Genomic DNA, 16,037 nt, shown 5'->3' with positions numbered 1-16,037 from the left:
GGATGGCTTCACAAGCAAATTCTATCAAACATTTTTAAGAGTTAACACTTATCCTTCTGAAGCTATTCCAAAAAATTGCGGAGGAAGGAACACACCCAGACTCATTCTATTTGTCTACCATCACCCTGATACAAAAACCAGACAAAGATACCACAAAAAAAGAGAAAATTATAGGCAAATATCACTGATGAACATAGATGCAAAAATCCTCAACAAAATACTAGCAAACTGAATGCAAAATATAATAAATGGATCATACACCATGATCCCCATGATCATGTGGGATTTATCCCAGGGATACAAGGATTTTTCAATATCCACAAATCAATCTGTGTGACACACCACATTAACAAATTGAAGAATAAAAACTGTGTGACCATCTCAATATATACAGAAAAAGCTGTTGACAAAATTCAACCATCCATTTATGATTTTTTAAAAAAGACTCTAGAAAGTAAGCATAGGAGTTCCTCTGTGGTGTAGTGGGTTAAGGATCCAGCATTGTCTCTGTCGCAGCACAGGTTCTATCCCCAGTCCACTGCAGGGGCTTAAGGATCCAGCATTGCCACAACTGTGGCTTGGATTCAGTCCCTAGCCCAGGAACTTCCATATGCCACAGGTGTGACCCCTCCCCCCGAAAAAAAAGAAGTGAGCATAGAGGGAACCTACCTCAACAGAATAAAAGCCATATGTGACAAACAATAGCTAATACTATATTCAGTGGTGAAAAGGTGAAAACATTTCCTCTAAGATCAGGAACAAGACAAGGATGTCCACTCTCATCACTTTTATTTAGCATAGTTTTGGAAGTCCTAGTCACAGCAATCAGAGAAGAAAAAGAAAAAAAGAATCCAAGTTGGAAAAGAAGTAAAACTGTCACTGTTTGCAGATTACACTTTTCTATACTTAGAAAATCCTAAAGACACTACCAGAAAGTTACTAGAGGTCATCAATGAATTTAGTAAAGTTGCAGGATACAAAGTTAATACACAGAAATCTGTTGCATTTCTGTACACTAACAATGAAAGATCAGAAAGAGAAATTAGGGAAACAATCCCATTTTCCCTCACATCAAAAAGAATAAAATACCTAGGAATAAATCTACTTGAAGAGGCAAAAGACCTATACTCTAAAAACTGTAAGATGCTGTTGAAAGAAATAGAAATGACACAAACAAATGGAAAGATATACCATGTTCTTGTATTGGAAGAATCAATATTGTCAAAATGACTATACTACCCTAGGCAATCTACAGATTCAATGCAATTCCAACCAAACTACCAATGGCATTTTTCACAGAACTAGAATTAAAAAAAATTAATTTGTACAGAAACGCAAAAGACCCCAAAGAGCTAAAGGAATCATGAGAAAGAAAAATGGAGCTGGAAGAATCAGGTTCTCTGACTTCAGACTATAATACAAAGCTATAGTAATCAAAACAGTGTGGTACTGGCACAAAAAACAGGAAATATAGATCAATGGTACATGATAGATAGTTCAGAAAGAAACCTATACACCTAAGATTTACTAATCTATGAAAAGGAGGCACTAGTATACAATGGAGAAAAGGCACTCTCTTCAATAAGCGGTTCTGGGAATACTGGACAGCTTGCATGTAAAAGAAGGAAATTAGAACATTCTCTAACACCATACACAAAAATAAACTCAAAATGGATTAAAGACCTAAATATAAGATTGGATACTATGAAACTCTTAGAAGAAAACATAGGCAAAACAGTCTTTGACATGAATTGCAGCAGTATTTCTCCTACAGTATTGGAAATAAAAACAAAAATAAATAAGTAGAACCTAATTAAACTTAAAGGATCTTGCACAGCAAAAGAAGCCATAAACAAAACAAAAAGACAACCTACAGAATGGAGAAAATATTTGCAAACAATGCGACTGACAAGGAATTAATCTCCAAAATGTACAAACAGCTCATACAGATCAACATCAAAAAAAAACAAAAAACAAAAAACTGATCCCCAAAATGGAGAGAAGATCTAAAAAGAAATTTCTCCAAAGACATACAGATGGCCAAAAAGGCACATGAAAAGATGTTCATCATTGCTAATTACTAGAGAAATGCAAATCAAAACTACAATAAAGTGTTACCTCAACACCTGTCAGAATAAGCATCATCAAAAAGGCTACAAACAATAAATGCTAGAGAGGGTGTAGAGAAAAAGTAATTAGAGAAAAAGTAATCCTGATACACTGTTAGTAAGAATGTAAATTCGTACAAGCCACTATGGAGAATGGTATGGAGCTTCCTTAAAAAACTGAAAATGGGAGTTCCTGTCATGGCTCAGCAGAAACAAACCCCATTAGTATCCAAGAGGATGTGGGTTTCATCCTCAGCCTTGCTCATTGGGTTAAGGGTCCAGCATTGCCATGAGCTTGATGTAGGTTACAGATGTGGCTTGGAACTGGCATTGCTGTGGCTGTGGTGGAGGCCAGAAGCTGCAGCTCCAATTCAACCCCTAGTCCAGGAATTTCCATATGCCATGGGTGTGGCCCTAAAAAGCAAAAACAGAAAACAAAAAACAAAAACCCTAAAAATAGAGAGTTATGGCTCAGTGGGTTAAGGATCTGGCATTTTCACTGCAGTGGCTCAGGTCACTGCTGTGGCATGGGTTTGATCCCTGGCGTGGGAACTTCCACATGCCAAAAAAAAAAAAAAAAAACCCTAAAAATAGCACTACCATATGAAACTTCAGTCCCACTCCTGGGCATATATCCAGAGAAAAACAGTTCGAAATGATACATGTACCCCAATGTTCATGGCAAGCACTATTCACAATAGCCAAGACATGGAAGTAACCTAAATGTCCATTAACAGAAGAATGGATAAAGATTTGATTTATAGATACAACGGAATATTATTCAGCCATAAAAATAATGAAATAATGTCATTTGTAGCAACATGGGTAGATCTAGTGATTATCATACTAAGTGAAGTAAGCCAGACAGAGAAAGACAAATATATTTCACTTGTATATGGAATTTAAAAACAGAAATAGATTCACAAACATAGAAAACAAACTTATAGTTACCAAAGGGGAGGGAGGAAAGGGATAAATTAGGAGATTGGGATTAAAATAAACATACTACTCTATATAAAATAGATAACCAACAAGCACCTATTGTATAGCACAAGGAACTATATACTCAATATCTTATAATAACCTATAATGGAAGAGAATGTAAAAATAGACTACATATATGTGTCTGTATGTTTAACTTAATCACTCACTGTACACATAAAACTAACAATATTGTGAATCAACTATATTTCAATTTTAAAACTTTAAAGTACAAACTTCCAGTGAAAGTTAAATAAGTGCTAGAGATATAATGTACAACATGGTGAGACTATAGTTACACTGCTGTATGATATACAGGAAAGTTGTTAAGAGTAAATCCTGAGAGTTCTCACCAGAAGGGTAAAAAATATTTTTTGTTTACCTTTTTATTGTGTCTATATGAAACGATGAATGCTAATTAAACTTATTGTGTTAATCATTTCATAATATATGTAAGTCAAACCATCATGCTGTACACCTTAAACTTAGGCAATGCTGGGGACAGGGTGAGAGTAAACCATACAATTAGCTAAATTTTGACAAAGGCAGTTACATGGAAAATTGATAGTCTTTTCATCAAATGGTGCTGAAACGAATGGAGATCCACATACTAAAAAGGAACACTGACACATCTTACAGTTTATACAAATAAATCAAAATAGGCTGTACACCTAAATGTAAAATATAAAACTGTGAAACTTCTTGAAAACTGTACAGATCTGTGTGACCTTGAATTAGACAAATATTTCTTACATGTAATACCAAAAGCATAATGAATTTTTAAAAATTAATAAACTGGTCTTTATTAACATTTAAAAAACTGAATGCCAAGAAGGACACTGTGCAAGAGAATAAAACAAGTCTTAGACTGAGAGAAAACATCTATAATTTCTGACAGAGGAATTATACCCAGAATGTATTTTAAAACTATCAAATTCAACAGTAAGGAAAAAAAAAACATAAAAAATCAGCAAAATTTCTGAATAGACACTTCACCAAAGAAGGCACTGAAAATTAAATAGCATGTAAAAATATGCTCAACATGATCAATCATTAGGGAAATGCAAATTAAAACCATAGTGAAATACCACTACACATCTATTACTATATATTTTTTTTGCTTTTTTTTTTTTTTTTTTTTTTTTTGCTTTTTAGGGCTACACCCACAGCATATGGCAGTTCCCAGGCTAGGGGTCAAATAGGAGCTACAGCTGCTGGCCTACACCACAGCTCATGGCAACACAAGATCCTTAACCCACTGAGCGAGGCCAGGGATCAAACCCGAAACCTCATGGTTCCTACTCGGATTCGTTTCTGCAGCTCCACGACAGGAACTCTGATTACAATATTTTTTTTAACTGTACTGGTAAGGTTGCAGAACTGGATCCTCTCATGCATTGCTGGTGGGAATGTAAAATGGTTAAAGCCATTTTGGAAAACAGTTGGACAGTTTCTTAGAAAGTTAAGTGTATACCAATCATATGACCCAGAGATTCCGTCTACCCTCAATATCAAACCCAGGAGAAAGGAAACTTACATTCACATAAAAATATCTACACAAATGTTTAGAGCAACTTTATTCCTAATTGCCCCAAACTGGAAGCAACCCAGGCATCTTTTAACTGATCAGTGGATAAAAAGCTATTGCACCTCCCTACCACAGAATACTACTCAGCAATAGACAGGAATGAACTGTTGAATCACATAACAACATGGATGACCTTTCATGTGTTTTGCTTAGTGAAAGAAGACAGACTCTCAAAGCTACCTATAGTATAATTTCTTTCATATGACACTTTGGAAAAGGCAAAACTATAGGAAGGAAAAGATCAATAGTTACCAGGGGTTGGTTGGGCAGGGGAAGCCATGTCTATAAAGGAGTGGCACCAGGGAGTTTTGGGACAGTGGCACTATTCTGTATGGAACTGTGGCAGTACATATCATTCTATGTGTCAAACACAGAACTGTACATCATGAAGTGAATTTTATTGTATGTAAATAAAAGCATAATCGACCAGGATGTGGACGGAATCTAAGATTAAATGCAAGTTGAGACAGATGAACCCTAGCTGAGTACAAGTGAATGACATAACACCAGGCTGATAGGGACAGGAACAAAGGTCCTGACCTAGGTAACCCTGACAGAGTTTTGAGCAGACAATGTGGAGGAAAAAGACAAAAGGTGTTACTACAAACATTGGACTGAAATTGAATATTTTCACAAGTGAGTCAGGATCTCTGAAACTAGTTTATTGGTATAGTAGAGTTGAACAAATATGCAAACATATTTTAGATGAGAACCAGGTTTCTCACTGTAGGTGAAAGAAAAAGGAAATGGAGAAGGCTAGAAAAATTTGAGGTGATGGACTGGAATTGGAGTTATCAATATGGACTCATGTTCTCACTTTGTGTATGTATATGTGTGTGTGTGTTGTCCTATGCTTATACAAATAGATATAGAAATAAACACAGTTGTGTTTATGCATGAGTTAGCACACATACATATATTTCCTAGCTCTATCCAGTAAGAGGGGCTAGAATCAGGAACAGGTTAATAGCCTTGAATACACCACTTGGTTTCTGAATGCCATTCTCTAGTAAGGGGAGCCAAGGGTCCTTGGAGAAATGGTTGATTTTGGATGTCAGAAAGTAAGAAACTGCTTAAAGGAAAAAGATATGGGGACTTTCAAAGGTACCTCAAGAATTCTCAATGGCCAATGAGACTTTAAACTACACAAAAGATAATGATAGTATTGGATTATAACTCAAAGAATAAAATACAATTTTTTTTTCCTTTTTGGGGCCACACCCACATATGGAAGTTCACAGGCTAGGGATAGAATCAGAGCTACAGCTACCAACCTACACTACAGCCACAGCAACTTGGGATCTGAGACATGTCTGCAAACTACACCACAGCTCACAGCAATGCCAGATCCCTGACCCACTGAACAAAGCCAGGGATCACACCTCATCCTCATGGTTACTAGTCATATTCATTTCCACTGCGCCACAACGGGAACTCCAAAAACATATTCTTGAGTCCATGCTGAGATAAATGAATGGATGAGTGAGCTACTAGAGAAACAGTCACTTTTCCTTGCAGAAAAATTCCAGTTAATAAATTAGAACACCATATTAGCACTTAACCATAGACAAAAATCCATCAATGTATAAATAGGATATATGCATAATCTCAAAGTATCTCCCATAAATACTTGATACTTATGACAGGAACAGCAGCAAGTTTAGAAAGTACTGGTAGACATCACCTTAGCTGAGTAATGAAGGTTAACATGACCAATAATACATATTGATATAAAGATCCCCTGATGTGATGCACTAAGAAAAGCACATCACCAAATGGAAGCTTCCCAATAATGCACAACCTCAATCCAATCATAAGCATACATCAGAAAACCCAAAACTGAGAAACGTTCTACAACCTGATCATTACTCTGTTATGTCAAGGTCATGAAAGACAAGAAAGACTGAGTGATGCATTGGAAGAACCTAACTGAGGAGCCACGATGACTAAATGCAGTGTGGAATCCTGGAAGAGATCCTGGAACAGAAAAAGGACATCAGTGGAAAAACCTGATGAAATCCAAGTAAGTTCTGTACTCTAGCTAGTAACACTGAGCTTAGGTTAATATCTTAGTGTTAGCAAATTATCTGCAGTTATGTAAGATACTATCCTGAGGGGAAGCTGGGTGAAGAGTGTACAAGAACTCTCTATACTGATTTTGCAACTTTTCTGTAAGACTAAAATAATCTTTTCAAAGTGACATTTAAAAAAAAACTACAACAAAAAAATGAATAACATTATGTAAAGTGCTATTTTGATATAAAATTTTCAATTAAATACATTATTGTATGATAATATAAATTACCAAATTTAAATCAAGAAGCTTAGAAAAAGTTAAATAGAAAATAACCATGAAAGAAATGGAAGTTATAGGAAAATAATGGCAACAACCTATCACTGTAACCTCTAACATCAATGGACATAGCACAATTTTTTTGGCTGCACCTGCAGCATGTGGAAGTTCCTGGGCTAGGGATTAAACCCACACCACAGCAGTGACCCAAGCTGCTGCAGTGACAATGCTGGATCCTTAACCTTCTGTGCCACAAGGGAACTCCAGCAAATTTTAATATCTAACTTTTTGTATCATTAAAAACAATTCTTATTTAAATTGTTCTAAAATGCAGATAAGACTCACAAGTTTCTAAGTTCATTCTGTGAGGGTCACAAAACAAAACATTTAGACCTGCAAAGATATTTCATTAGGAAAAATTCTCAGGAACATCTAAGTTCGTCAACACTGTTAAAAGAATAGTACATCATGTCGAGAGAGAATTGCAGGGATGATTCAGTATTAGGATACAATTCCTATTAGGAAATACGAGTATCGGGAAATATTCCTCTCCCCCTATTCCTGGTCCCATAATTTTTGCTGAGAAGTTCAAGGAAATAAGAAAAGAACTGCCTCACCTTAACAGCCACCATGTTGACTAACCCACAAGCTTCTCTAGACCTAGTCTCTGGTTTCTTTCCCATTGCAGTTGAAGCCTCCTTCCTCCTTTTACTTCTACTATGAATTCCAACCCATTTTGGCTAGTCAAGGATTTTGCTGCTGCAATTATGTCCTTGTTCTCCTGCTGCATCTTTGGTTTATTCTTCTCTACAAGATCAGTCCATTCAGCACAAACCCACTGTAATATCTCCCATTTTTACAAATCTCTCCCTAGACCCTTAATTTAGCCTCCTCTTCTACCACACTCTATGTCTGCCATCTTTATTGCAAAAATCCTTCAAAAATATAATTATTGCTTCCTATCATCTCACCTCCCATTTTCTCTTCCACACATTCCATAGAGGCTTTTGTACCCACCATTCCACTTTTTTAAAGAGTCATCCATGACCTCCATTCTACTAAATTCAGTGGTCAGTTCTCAGTCCTCATCTCACCCGACTCAGCAATTTGGCAACATTCATTAAACCCTTTTTTAGGGAACACTATTTTAACAGCTTCCGTGACCTCATGGTCTCTTCTAGGTTTTCTCCTGCAACCACAACCTTACCTCTATTTCAGTAAATGGGGTCTCTATTCATCTATTTGCTCGAATCAACTAGGAGTCATTCTTGACTCCTCTCTTCTTCACATATCACATTACATTTAGTCTAATAGTAAATTCTACTATTTTGAAATTCTACCTTCAAAATAAATCTGAAACACAACCATTTCTCATCACTTTCATTTCTACCTGCCCATCTAAGCAAGTTTAGTCCCTTAGTGATCCCACTCTTGCTCTAACGGTCAATTTCCCACCACAGTTGTTTTAAGACCACATTCCTCCTTCATTCCAAAATTTCCAGTGGATTACCACCATTTTTTTCCATCAGAAGAAGACCCAAATTTGTTACTATGGCCAACACCCTGCATGACTGGCTATATCTGAACTTACTGACTTTTCTACCTCATCCTATACTCCACTCTAGACTCTCTGACCTTCCTGGTATTGCTCCAATAGACCAAGCTTGTTGCTACCTTTTTCAATCATGCTTCCTCACTTTATTCAAATCCGCTCAAATTTCACTACTCTGAAGCCTTCTTTGAATACATAAATACTATCCATCTCCACCCGCTTAAAAATTTTTTTTCTTGTGATTGCCTTTTAAAAAGACACTTTTTAAGAGGAATTCTAGGTTTATGACAATACTAAGAGGAAGGTACAGAGATTTCCCATGTACTCCTGTCCCCACATATGCATAGCTTTTCCCATTATCAATATCACTCAGAGAGAGTACATTTATTACAACTGATGAACCCACATTGACACATCAAAATCATCCAAAGTCCATACTTTACCTTTAGGTTCACTCTTGGTTTTGTACATTCTGTGGGTTTGAACAAACGGATGATATACATCCATCCATCATTATAACATCGTACAGAGTATTTTCACTATCTTTGTGCTCTGCCTATTAACCTCCCTCTCTACCCTCGCATCCCTGGAAACCATTAATCTTTTTATTGTCTCCATAATTTTTCCTTTTTTAGAATATTATATAATTGGAATCATACAGTATAGAGCCTTTTCAAATTGACTTCTTTTACTTAAGCTGAATAAAACTGTTATAAAAGTCCATAATTGCCAAAACTTGGCAGCAACCAAGATGTCCCTCAGCAGGTGAGTGGCTAAACAAAATGTGGTATATCCAGACAAAGAAATATTATTCAGTGCTAAAAAGAAATTAGTTTTTAGGGAGTTCCCATTGTGGCGCAGTGGTTAACGAATCTGACTAGGAACCATGAGGTTTTGGGGTCAATCCCTGGCCTTGATCCTGGTCGAGGATCCAGGGTTGCCGTGAGCTGTGGTGTAGGTCGCAGACACGGCTCGGATCCCGCGTTGCTGTGGCTCTGGCGTAGGCCGGCGGCTACAGCTCCGATTCGACCCCTAGCCTGGGAACCTCCATATGCTGTGAGAGCAGCCCAAGAAATCACAAAAAGACAAAAAAAAAAAAAAAAAAGAGAGAGAGAGAAATTAGTTTTTAAGCCATGAAAATACATGGAGGAAATTTAAATGCATATTATTATGTAAAAGATTTTGTTTAGAGGTGAATCTTATAATCACCAAGGTCAGCACTACTCTGGTATCTAAAATCACCTGTTAATTACACTTAAATCTCCTTCCTTAAAAACCTTTTGTTTTTCTGGAGTTAATAATTATCTTTTTCTTTGTTTGTTTTGTTTTTTTTAAGCATCTAAGTCTTCCTGCAATATCCAACAGACCTGTAAAATCCCTCTCATTACAATTTTCGTCACCCTCAAACCTGTCAGATAATCTACTTTTGTCCTCGAATTCCCTTTTCTCCTTCTTAAGTAGGATGATGTACATCTTGGTTAAAATCTTTCTCTTTCTTGTTTTTCTTGTTTGTTGAAGTATATCCTACCACATCTTCTTACAAATGAGTGCATGAGAGGCAAAATATTTTAAGATCTTTCATGTGTGAAGATGATTTTAGTCTAGCTTCATGCTTAATTCATAGGTTAAAATTATTTTTACTCAGGATTTTTACAACCTGGTTTTTTACTTTCACTATTGCTCCACTGGCATCTTGATTCTCAGTTCTTTGCATATGACTGCTTTTCTCATTGAAACTTTAGGATAGTCTTTTTATCTTTAACATTTAATTGGATATATGTTGAGTGGGTCTTTTTTGCATCTATTGTACTGGGCACTCAGTATTCCAAGAAGAGTTCCTGTCATGAGTCCTGCACTTTAGAAGAAGCCCCACACAGGAGTTTCCACTGTGGTGCAGTGAATTAAGGATCCAGTGTTGTCACAGGCTGTGGCATAGGTCACAGGTGTGGGTTGGATTTGATCCCTGGCCTGGGAACTTCCATATGTTGTGGGTGCAGCTGAAAAAGAAAAAGAAAAAAGAAGAAGAAGAAACCCCACACAAACACAAAAACTAAAGGCTTTTTTTTCCCCTTTCGCTCTCATTATAAAATATTTTTAGGAAGATGGCAAAGTAGCAGGATGTAAGGCTATCTACTCCCACAAATACAATGAAAATACGATTGTATGTGGGACTATTCACACAGAAAATTTGCAAAAAACTGACAAAAGAACTCAAGGTTATGATAGAACAAGAAAAACATTACAAAGCCAGAAAGGACATAAGAAAGAAGAACAAGAGAAAAAAGAAACTAAAGGAAATGAGATGGGACCTGCTGTCCCAGGAGGGAGCTGGAAAGAGGAAGAGCTCCGGCACCCTGGGAAGTTCCCCCACTAGTGATGAGACCAGCCAAAATTAGAGGAGGAACTCTAGACAAATGATCTGAAGTGGTTAAGAAGAGACAGTCCTCCACAAACAGTCAATGCTACAGGCAATGAATGGGCAGCTGTAGGTGGGTGCAACCAGGTGTTGGAACTACAACTTTGGCCCTAGAGATCAGACCCAAAAAAGTAGCTGGGACTGGCTATGTGGGGAAAACACTGGGACTGGCCGTGTAGAAACAGCCTGGAGGAACTAGAGTATAAGGCGACCACAATGGAGAGCATTTAGGGGAGGCAACTCAGTCAGACTTAGAGGCTAGACACCATTGTTTGGGATGCTGGAAGAAAGGGATGGGATTCACCACTACAGCCTTGTTCCCTCCACCTTCTGCGGGCTTTTTCAAGCTGCAGGACACTGCCTGCCTCAGCTCGGGAACCACTTGGCTGTAGTGGCTGCCTAGCAATGACTGGGAAGTAGCCCCATGCTTAGGGTACAGACTTCTTGGAGCAGGTGGAGTAACCACCTGGCGGAATAACACAAGTTCCTGGTTCCTGCCAGTGGGGGCCCTGCGCCAGTGGAGCCCAACCTGCACAGAAGTTGCTGGCGGTGGTGGTGCTCAGCCCCTGAGCGATCAGGGAAAAAACAGGTGCTTTGGCTCCACCCAGAGGATCTGCACGGGCTCTGACCAGCAGGGCAGCACCAGAAAATCTGCTGGTGGCAGCACCCACTTCCTGCAAGTACAACGACCTGCTTGAGCAGGGAAAACACAGGAATCTCAGCTTCGCCCAGAGAGGCTGTGCCCTTTAGTGCCCATTCACTGCAGATCAGGGAGAACACAAGAACCTTGGCTCTGCTCAGAGAATCTACAGAGGCTCACATCAGCAGTGCAGTGCCAGAAAAACTGCTGGTGGCAGTGCCCACTTCCTGCAAAAGTCGTGACCTGCTTGAGCAGGGAAAACAGGCAAACACAGGTGTCTCAGCTCTGCCCAGAGAATCTGCAGAGGCTCGTGCCAGTATGGCAGCACCCATTCCCATGAGAGGGTTGCCAGTGCCCTCTCCTTGTTGATCAGGGAATATACAGGCACCTTGGCTCCACCCAGAGAATCTGCAGAAGCTCGGGCCAGCAAAGCAGTGCCAGAAAAGCTGCCAGCAGCAGCACTCATTTTCACAAGAGGGCTGCCAGTGCCCACTCTCTGATGGAGCTGTGGGCTGCCTAACCGCTGAAAAGCACAAGATACAGGACCCCTGCCAGTGGCCCTGTAAAGGCTCCCATTAGTGGCACTATTTCCTCAACAAGGGAACCAGGGGAGGCCCATTAACCCACATTTCAATCTGCAGGGCTACAGAGAACACTCCTACCAGCAGCAAGGCAGGGGGAGGGACCGTCAGAAACACACACCCTGCAGGTACAGAGAGAGTCTGTGAGCAACAATTAGGGAGAAGCCCCCAGCCCCTGAGGTTTTAGAGAGAGATCCCTAGAGTGGCCAAGCAAGGAGAGTGCTGGCAGAACAGTGGAACCTGCTCTTCTATCTACAGAGAATAGTCCCTAGAGCCTACCCAGCAAAGAGGTACACATGAACCACAACCACTCCTGAGAACTCCAGGACTGGGCACCTGCTTCAGCATCTACATACCAACTGACAAGGGGACAATAAACAGAAAGGTAGACACTATGAGACATCAAAGAAGCATCTTTCAGACAAAGGAACAAGACAAAAACACACAAAACCCACTAAATAATGAGGAGATAGGCAATTTACATGAAAAAGAATTCAGAGCGACAATGGTAAAGATGATCCAAGATCTTGGGAAAAGAGTGGAGACACAGATTGAGAACTTTAAAAAATGTTTAACAAAGAGCTAGAGGATTTGAAGAGCAAAGTGAATAGTGCAATAGCTGAAATGAAAAATAATCTAGAAGGAACCAATAGGAGGTTAACAGAAGCAGAAGAACGAATAAATGAGGTGGAAGACATAGTGGTAGAAATCACTGCTACAGAAAATAACAAAGAAAAAAGAATGAAAAAAACTGAGGAGAGTCTAAGAGACATCTGGGACAACATTAAATGTACCAGCATTTGCATTATAGGGGCTCTAGAAGGAGAAGAGTGAGAAAAAGGGCCAGAGAAAAATATTTGAAGAGATTGTAACTCAAAATTTCCCAAATATTGGAAAGGAAACACTCACTCAAGTGGAAGAAGCACAGAGAATTCCATACAAAATAAACCCCAGAAGAAATACAGCAAGACAAACTGACAAAAATTATGTTCAAAGAAAAAATTAAGAGCCACAAGGGATAAGCAACAAATCACACATAAGGGAATTCCCATAAGGATAACAGCTGATCTCTCAGGAGAAACTCTACAAGCCAGAAGGGAGTGGCAAAATGTATTTGAAGAGGAAGAACCTAGAACCAAGAATACTCTACCCAGCAAAGCTCTCATTCAGATTTGATGGAGAGATCAAAAGCTTCACAGACAAGCAAAAGCTAAGAGAATTCAGCACCTCCAAACCAGCTCTACATCAACTACTAAAGGAACTCCTCTAAGCAGAAAAGGAAAAGCCACAATTAGAAACAAGAATATTAAAAATGAAGAAGCTCACTGGTAAAGGCAAAGATAATTTAAAAGTAGGACATCACCCACTGACAAATATGATATCAAAACTAGCAAACAAGAGAACAGGAGAGGACAAATGCAGAACATTGAAAATGCACTTGAAATTAAGGAGACCAGCAAGACGAAACAATTCTGCATACATATAGATGGATATATCAAAATATAAGGGGAACCACTAGTCAAAATGACTGTAATGGTCACTTACATAAAAAAGAAAAACCTAGCCAAACATAACACTAAACATGGTGAGCAAATCACAAGAAAAGACAACAAAAAGGAGAAGGGGAAAAAAAAGACCCAAAATAGCAATCCAAAAAATTTTAAGTATATGACAAAAAATACATACTTATCCATAATAACATTGAATGTAAACAGGTTAAATGCTCCAACTAAAAGAAAAAGACTAGCTGAATGGATTTGAAAGCAAGACCCATATATATGCTGTCTACAGGAGACTTGCTGCAGATCTAAGAACACATACAAACACATACAAACTTAAAGTGAGGGGATGGAATGAGATATCACATGCAAATGGAAATTATAGAAAAGCAAGAGTAGCAATAATCATATCAGACAAAATAGATTTTAAAATAAAGAAGGTCACATGAGAGAAAGAAGGACATTACATAATGATCAAAGGATCAATACAAGAAGAAGAAATAACAATTTTAAATATATATGCACCAAACATAGGAGCAGCACAATACATAAGGCAACTACTAACAGCCATAAAAGGGGAAATTGACAGTAACACAATAAGAGTGGGGGACTTTAAAACCCACTTACAGCAATGGACAGATCATCCAGACATAAAATCAGCAAGGAAATACAGGCGTTAAATGATAAACTAGACCCAACAGACTTAACTGATATCTATAGACCTTTTCACCCCAAAGCAGCAGAATATACTTTCCTTTCAAGTGCACGTGGAACATTCTCCAGGACAGATCACATCTTGGGCCACAGATCAAGCCTTAATAAATTTTTAAAAATTGAAATTATTTCAAGCATTTTCTCCCATCACAATGTTATGCGACTAGAAATAAATTACAAGGGAAAAAAAGAAAAAAATACAAACTCCTGGAAGCTAAACAATATGCTACTAAACAATCAATGGATCATTGAAGAAATCAAAGAGAAAATTAAAAGATACATAGAGACAAATGACAATGAAGATACAACAATCTAAAACCTATGGAATGCAGCAAAAGCCATTCTGAGAGGGAGGTTTATAGCATTAAAATGTTATCTAAGGAAAGAAGGAAAAATGCAAATAAATAACCTAAACTTATACCTTAAACATCTAGAGAAGGAAGAACAAAGCCCAAAATTAGTAGAAGGAAAGAAATCATAAAGATTAGATCAGAAATTAATAACTTAGAGACAAAGAAAACAATAGAGATCAATGAACCCAAAAGTTGGTTCTTTGAAAAGATCAACGAAATCGATAAACCATTAGCCAGACTCATCAAGAAAAAAAAGGAGAGGGTTCAAATCAATAAAAATAGAAATGAAAAAGGAAAAGTTACAATTGACACTGCAGAAATACAAAGGATCATGAGACACTACTATGATCAACTGTATGCCAATAAAATTAACAACTTAAAAGAAATGGACAGATTCTTACAAAGGTACAACCTACCAGGACTGAACCATTAAGAAATAGAAAATATGAATAGATCAATCACAAGTACTTAAATTGAAAATGTGATTTTAAAACATCCAAAAAACAAAAGTCTAGGACCTGATGCCTTCACAATTGAGTTCTACCAAGCATTCCGAGAAGAGTTAAGACCTCTTCTTCTGAAACTTTTCCAGAAAATTGCAGAGGAAGGAGTACTCCCAAGGTCATTCTATGAAGCTACCATTACGCTGATACCAAAACCAGACAAAGATTCCACAAAAAAAGAAAATTATAGGCCAATACCACTGATGAGCATAGAAGCAAAAGACCTCAACAAAATATTAGCAAACCGCATACAAATATACATTAAAAAGATCATACAACATGATCAAGTAGGATTTATCTCAGGGATGCAAGGATTCTTCAATATCCACAAATCTATCAATGTGATACACCACATCAACAAACTGAAAATTAAAAACCGCATGATCATCTCAATATATGCAGGAAAAACTTTTGACAAAATTCAACACCCATTCCTGATAAAAACTCTCCAGAGAGTGGGCCTAGAGAGGAACTACCTCAATATAATAAAAGCTATTTATGACAAATCCACAGCTAACATCAGTCTCAGTGGTGAAAAACTGAAAGCATTTCCACTAAGATCAGGAACATGATAAGGATGTCCTCTTTCACCAATGTTATTCAACATAGTCTTGAAAGTCCTAGCCATGGCAATCAGAGAAGAAAAAGAAATAAAAGGAATCCAGATTGGAAAAGAGGACGTAAAACTATCACTGTTTGCAGATGACAAGATTCTATACCTAGAAAATCCTAAAGACACTACCAGAAAAGTGTTAGAGCTCATCGATGAATTTGGTAAAGTTGCAGGATACAAAATTAATACACAGAAA

The 16,037-nt window shown here is 37.9% G+C and overlaps 1 protein-coding gene across 2 annotated transcripts in view; it reads left to right on the top strand.

The window, feature by feature from the left end:
• Window positions 1-16,037, top strand: part of LOC110260739 (uncharacterized) — a 147,397-nt gene that overhangs the window by 18,723 nt on the left and 112,637 nt on the right. For both annotated transcript variants that reach the window (XR_014803844.1, XR_014803845.1), the window contains exon 4: window positions 6,561-6,700. The gene's annotated coding sequence lies outside the window, so the exon portion shown is untranslated. The remainder of the gene's footprint in view (window positions 1-6,560; window positions 6,701-16,037) is intronic.

This window comes from Sus scrofa, chromosome 5 (assembly GCF_054392235.1).
Source record: "Sus scrofa isolate SSC_HxYL_T2T_F1_AM1 chromosome 5, Sscrofa_HxYL_maternal_Yorkshire_Landrace_v2.0, whole genome shotgun sequence".
Classification (NCBI taxonomy): Eukaryota; Metazoa; Chordata; class Mammalia; order Artiodactyla; family Suidae; genus Sus; species Sus scrofa.
Note: the sequence above shows the minus strand (reverse complement) of the source record. Positions and strands in the feature narration are given on the sequence as shown.